This window comes from Ursus arctos, unplaced genomic scaffold, assembly GCF_023065955.2.
Source record: "Ursus arctos isolate Adak ecotype North America unplaced genomic scaffold, UrsArc2.0 scaffold_19, whole genome shotgun sequence".
Lineage (NCBI taxonomy): Eukaryota > Metazoa > Chordata > Mammalia > Carnivora > Ursidae > Ursus > Ursus arctos.
Window position 1 is genome coordinate 21,723,796 of NW_026622863.1, and position 6,675 is coordinate 21,730,470.

Genomic DNA, 6,675 nt, shown 5'->3' on the forward strand with positions numbered 1-6,675 from the left:
CATGGTTCCACCATCTCTAGTATGTCTGCCACCAGCAATGACCATATTACATGAGTGAAAAATTAACCTTCATTTTTGTAAGCCACTGATATTTGGGGGGTTGCTTGTCACCACAGCATAACTTAGCCTAACCTGACTGAAACACCCCATTAGAACATAGGCTCCATAATTGTTCACTTTGTAACCCCCATGCATAGTACAGACACATGGCTGGCACTCAGTACATATTTGCTGAATGAATGGATATAGTCAGTGAATGAATGAACACATGACCTCTAGGCCTTTGCACACATTGTTCTCTCAGTAAAGAGTGACCATCTCTGCTTCTTCACTTGCCCGAATCCTACTCAGTTCAAACCTCAAAGATACCCTCCTCCTTAAAAAATCAGTGTATATTTCTGCTCTCATAATAGCCGTCTGTCTTCTTGCCCTAACTATAAGACCCTTAGGCAAGGCCAGATCCACCTCCCCTTGATGTCCCTATGCCCAGCACACATGGCCCAGAGCAAATGGGTGGATTAATGAATAAAGGAGTAAAGGAGTAGGGAGTTTTCATTTCCTTCAGGTAATCACAGGCTTTCTCCACTTCAGGCCTTTGCTCATGCTGTTCCCCTGGAAAATCAGTCCCTTCCCCATTTGCTAGCCTAACCCTTCCAAATCTTTTAGGATCACCTGTCCCATCCACTACATATCCCTGTCACAGTTAAGTCATTCACTCCCCCCTGTTCCCACAAACTTAATACATCCCTTCAAGAGAACCCTTATCACATGGCGCTAAAGTCTTCTATGGTCTGTCTCTATGAGCACCGTGAGGGCAGAGCCCAAGTCTGATTCATCCCTATGTCCCTATACCTAAGACTTAATCACAAAGACAGCAACAACAAAGACAATAATAAAGATAACAAACAGGCTATGCTCTGGTTAGATAAACAGATGAATGAATATTTGAGTGAATGAATGAATGAATGTGAATGGGTTCTAGCATGTTCTTCCATTGTCCCTCAGAAAGCCCAGGCTCATCACTAGAGGAGAACTCTCTGAATATTATGGGGGCTGAGCTGGCTGTTGCTTTGTTAACCCAGCTGACTGCTCTTCCAGGCCCCTGCTCCTGTCCCCAACCTCATGGGCCACATGACCCCATCAGTGAGTGCAGGACATTGTAAGGATCTGCACACTCTCCCACTTCCCAATCCACCACTGACATCCCCCCACCCCCCACCCCAACCTGGCAGAGGTGTCCCAGAGCGTGACTCCAGGGAAGTGTGTGTGCCAGGCCAGCCCTGGAGCCTCCTCTAATCTGTCACCAACAGGGGACAAATGGAGAGGGGAGGAATGGAGAAAGAGTTGCCAAAAAGGAGGAACAAGAGGGAATCTACGTCCATTCCAAAGTCAACATGCACGGCTAATTGCGTAACTGACTGCAGATGTGATCAGGAACTCGGAATATGACAGCGAACACCCAAGGTCAAGAAACAATAACCACCTCCACATAATGCTCCTCTAACTGACTCTTGTTCCAGAGAATCCCAAGGGAACCAAGGAGAATGAGAGGGGTGAAAGAAAAAGAAGCACTTATCCAGAACTCATCCTAAAGGCAGACCTCCAGGAACTTCAATCATCTGAAAACCAACTGGGAACCAGAAGCAAGTAAAAAGCTTCCATGTAATTGATCAGTACTCATCAGAAATGTCAAGGTCATGAAAGTAAGGACAGAAGGAGAACTTCTTACAGACTGGAAGAATCTGAGGACAGACAACCACCATGAGCAATGTGGGATTCTGGAGCAGATCCTGAAACAGAAGGACATTTGAGGAAAACTGGTGAAATTCACAAAAGGTACAACAATTGCTTTGTACCACTGTTAATTTCCTGGTTTTGATCACTGGACTATGGCTTTGGAAGTTGTTGTCATTAGGGGAAGCTGGATGAAGGATACACATGCACTCTATTTCAGCAATATTTTTAGAAGTCTGGAAAGTATCTTACAATAAAAAGCATGCTTTGTTTTGCCTTCCAAAGGACTTGCAAGCAGCCATTGGCCTCCTGGTAAGAATGCAGTCACGCTCACCAAACCTGGTTTTGCTGAATTGTCTGTGAATCTAGCTTATTTATTTAGCAGTCATGCATATTATTCTCTCAAGACACCTACAGTTCTTCTGTAAAGCTTTGAAGTATCAAACGGGAGGAGGAAGAGAGCTGAAAGTGATACACTGAGAAGCCACAGGGAAAGAGAAAGAGCTGCAGTGAATCCATGTGGGGCTGTTTAGCACCGGGGCTGATCTGTCTGGGCACCTGTAGAACCCCAGAGGCAGCCCCCCCCCATTCCAGCTCAGTTGCAGGTGTCTTGAAGATCCAATTCCATTTGTGCAGCAAGTGTTTATGGAGCTTTGAGCCAGATCCTGAGATGGGGACACGGGGTTCCTGCTCTCCAAAAGCTCACAAATGGGGAGGCACATAGGCACAAACACAAAAGAAAGCATTACACAATTTCTAGCATTCTGAAATGTGAAGCTCATTAAGGAACCTCAGAGCCCTAATACAGAGCAATTGATTGAACCTCAGAGAAGACATGGTCAGAGAAGCTGCTGAAGAAGAGGGTCTTTGGAAGTTAGAGGCGGCTAGAGCCCAGGGGGTCAGGTGGAGAGTAGTTCCTAGCAAGGTGGGCAGAGACCAGATCAGAACTTGACTGTCATTTCCAGTGTGGACTTGACACTTAGCGAGAGGAAACTACTGAAGATTTTAAGCAAGGACATGGGTTGATTTAAGGAAGCTCCATGGTTGCAGTGTGGAGGGGTGTCCTTTCTTCAAGACTGAATTGAGAATTTATATCAAGGCCACTATGTGCCCTGTTTTAGGGGGCGGAATGCCTGCAGCACGCTGCGTAAGGGTGAAAATGAACAAGGTGATAGTCCAAACAGAGATGCTGAGAAACAGCTCCTTCCCCAAAGGGCTGAATTCATACAACTCTGCCGTCCACCGGGCTGCCCTGCCTTTCCCCGTGTGTAAAGGCTCAGCTGCTTCATGCTGGGGTGTGAACAGTTTATGCACCGTGCTGCATTCAGATGGAATGGTTACGATACTTCTAGCGGACAAGTTCTCCTGGCAGTATTTCAAATCCATCCCACTCAGCTCAAAATGAATAGCAGCCAGACTGCCTCCTAAGGGAGGGGCAATGGGGGGCCCTATCTCTTTCTGACCATCCAGGCTTCTAGCTGTCTCAGCCCTCCTAAGTCGCCAAGCTGCATTGCTTACTTAAGAGGGGCAGGTGCAGGTGGCAGCAAAGCCCCCTAGAGCAGTCAAATAGGGCTTAGGATTCTTTGTTCTGAGTCTTGTGGATGTGTGTGGATGATATGGAGATGTTCCTGAGTCGCCAAGAGTCACCAGAACTCTTGACAGAGAGGACCAGGACAGAAAAGGGAGGCAGGGTTAAGAGTTCCCTTCACACTTGCTAGGTGCGCCAGCAGAGGCAGCTACAAGCTGAAGATGCTGGAGACCCAGGTCCCAATCAGTGCCTGCATAAGACCCTTCTGCTGGACCCAAGTGCTGAAAGAGCAAGCGATTGGCTACAGGAAGCACAGCAGGTAAAGGGCAGAGTGGGAACAGAACCAGGTTTTCTGGCTCCAAACCCAGAGCTCCTGACCCAGTCCAGAGTGAGCTTCTCCGTGCTTTCTGGAACTTAGAGAGAGCAAAGGCCTCACGCAATCCCCTATGTTCCAGCCCTACCTCCCACTGTCAAATGCCTCGCAAATGCACCAGGCACCTACTGTGTGCCAGGCCAGCACCTCCTGAACCCCGTCTCTCCCCTGTAATTATCCTCTAAAACGGATGGTAGAATTGCCTGACACATAGGCAGGTTTTCTACAAATGTTTTCTGCACCACTGGTTTATTCATACACCATCTTCTTCCAAAGAGAATCAAAGTCACTTAAAAACACACACATACTACGTATAATGTTTTCTCTAACAAGTGAGTAACTAGGAGCAAAGGAAACATACACACATCTCAATTTTTTTAAATAAGTGAGTGAATCAGGACAAGAGAAACACAGGCATTACAATTTTTTTTTAAATAAATGAGTGAATTGGGACAAAGGAAAAATAAGGATAAGAAATAAAAGGAAACACTCAGGATGACATTGAAAGACAATCCCTGCATTTGCCAGAGGTGGACCCCAAAAACTGACTGTAAGTAACAACCACTGGAGGGAAGCACCTTCTGTTGCAAAATTCACAATATTCAAGGGATATCCAAAAATAAACAAAAAGAAAAAAATGTCGTTTAGAAGAAGTGAAACTATATTTGTTACTAAGCACGGAAGGAAATTTGACTGATGGACTGAATAGGTATTAGCTCCTTCCCTTTGCCCCTCTGCCTGAAATCCAATCTCTCCTCCACCTTCCAGCTGGGAGCCAGCCTGGACTGCCTCAACTGGGCAGAGGCACAAAAAAATGGGGCACTCTTTTGCTTTTTTAAGACTTTTTCTCAAAGTATAATATACGTATGTTAAAATGCACATCAGTGTACTGTTCAGTGAATTTTCACAAAATCCGCCTGTGTACCCAGCACCCAGATCAAGAAACAGCATTAGCAACACACCTAAAGCCCCCTCCCAGCCAATACCTCACCAAGGGCAAACCGCCCAGACTTCTAACACCATAGATGTGCTTTTCTTATTTTGGAGCATTACATAAATAGAATCATTCAGTGTCTGGCTTCTCTCGCTCCACCCTGTTTGTCAGTTGTCCATACATTTCTTGTAACTTTCTTCTAGTTGCTATATTCCATCATGTGACTGTTCACAACCTATCCTCCTGTAGATGGACAGGTTCACCCATTCTTGGTCAGGAAAATAAAGACAACCACAGGTTGCACATGGCTATTTTTAACTAAGTTAGTTAGTAATTAGTTAATAATTTAAGTACTTGAGTTCAGAAGATGCCAATGTTATTTTTCTAAACTTTTAAATTAGACTCAAATGCACCGTCTGAAAACTGTCAGTCTGGCAGCTGTCATTATTTTGATCACTGAGATCTATTTTTGTAACCAAAGATGTCTCAGTCCTGTGGCCAGGGAACCAAAAAAACATATAGAAAAGCCATACAATTTTTTTTTTGCTCTTTTGCAATTAGACATTCAACATGTGTAGGCAACATTTATTGAGACTTCACTATGTGTCAGGAACCGTACTAAACGTTTTGCTTGTATTATTCCTTTCAACTCTGACAACAACCCTGTGGAATAGTCTCACTTTTATTACTCTCATTTTTCAAGCTTTGTCCTCGGCACTTAGTGTAGGATCTAGTACAAACCAGGCACTCAGTAAGTGCTTATTAAGCCAGGCAGTGAATGAATGATAACAGCTGCCATGTATACAGCCCATAGTATATACCAGAAAATGTGTCAAAAGTTTACATTCATTATCTTATTCAATCTTTCAGAAAAAAACCCTGAGATAACATAGGAGATACCTTTGGGAGTTTTGTCCAACTCACAAATCCCCCACTTTCTCTGGGAACTACCCGCTGCTTATGCACATGTCCACTAGCTGCCACGTTTGTGCTATAAGACCCCATCCCTCTGGTCACAGTTGATTGGACCAGAAGTAGACACCTAATGTGGCCCAGCCAATCAGATTCTCTCTTGGGAATGCGGACTTGACATTTTAAGATGGTCAATTAGTTTCACTTGTGGCCAGAAATGAGGTGCAACGAACTCACCCCCAAGCTGGAGTGTGGACTTTTTATAGAATAATGGACAAAGAGGAGAGAGGTGCAGAGACAAGAGGTAGAGTCCTGCTGGGTTCCTACCTGCTTCTCTGTTCCCCACTCTAGGACCTCAAAAAGCCCAGATATGGATAGGTAAATATTCTCTTTCACCTTCCATGTATGAATAAACTGAAGCTCGCAGGAAGTAAAGTGACTTGCCCGGAGTCACAATCCAGTGAATGGCAGAGCGAAGACTTGAACCCAGGTCAGCCCAGGTCTGCAACCTGAGCTGTTTCCCCTTCCACACACTGGCATTCCTTGGTCCAGATCAGTAGGAACTCCCCTCCCCCAGATCAATATTTCATCCCTGCTATAAGCTTTTTGAAGGCCAGGGCCACATCTGACTCATTGTAGCATCTCTACCTGTCCTCAACACTGCCAGGTGTCAGTGGCCAGCCACCAGCATGGAGATTCACAGGGCCAAAGGAAACTTCATGGCGTGACTGATGGGAAGTTAATGGGTTTTGTGAATACAAATTATAGAGGCAAAAAGTGGGGCATGGAACTGAGATACTTCCTAATGACCTTGATGGAGAAGCCAGTGAGCAAATGATGAAAGCCCATAGCAGCCATAGCAGGAGAGGGACCACCAAACACTAAAGATGGTGTGAGGGTACAATATGCCACCCTGGAAAATAGAGAATACCTAATTCCTCCTCGCGCCACAAACCTCAGGCTGGCTGCCTTGAGTTCACCCTTGGCCAAATAAATGAAGTGAGAACTGAGTTTGGGTCCAGGCCAAATGTGGGGGCCGGGCCAACCCCAGGGGCCGAACCCAGAGCACATCATTGGCCAAAGTCTTCATTCTGCAGAGACTGGACGATTTGATCCCCTCTGCACACACATACTCCACCCCATCTTCCACAAGGTAGCCAGAGAGATCTTCTAAAACATGAAACTGATCAGGTC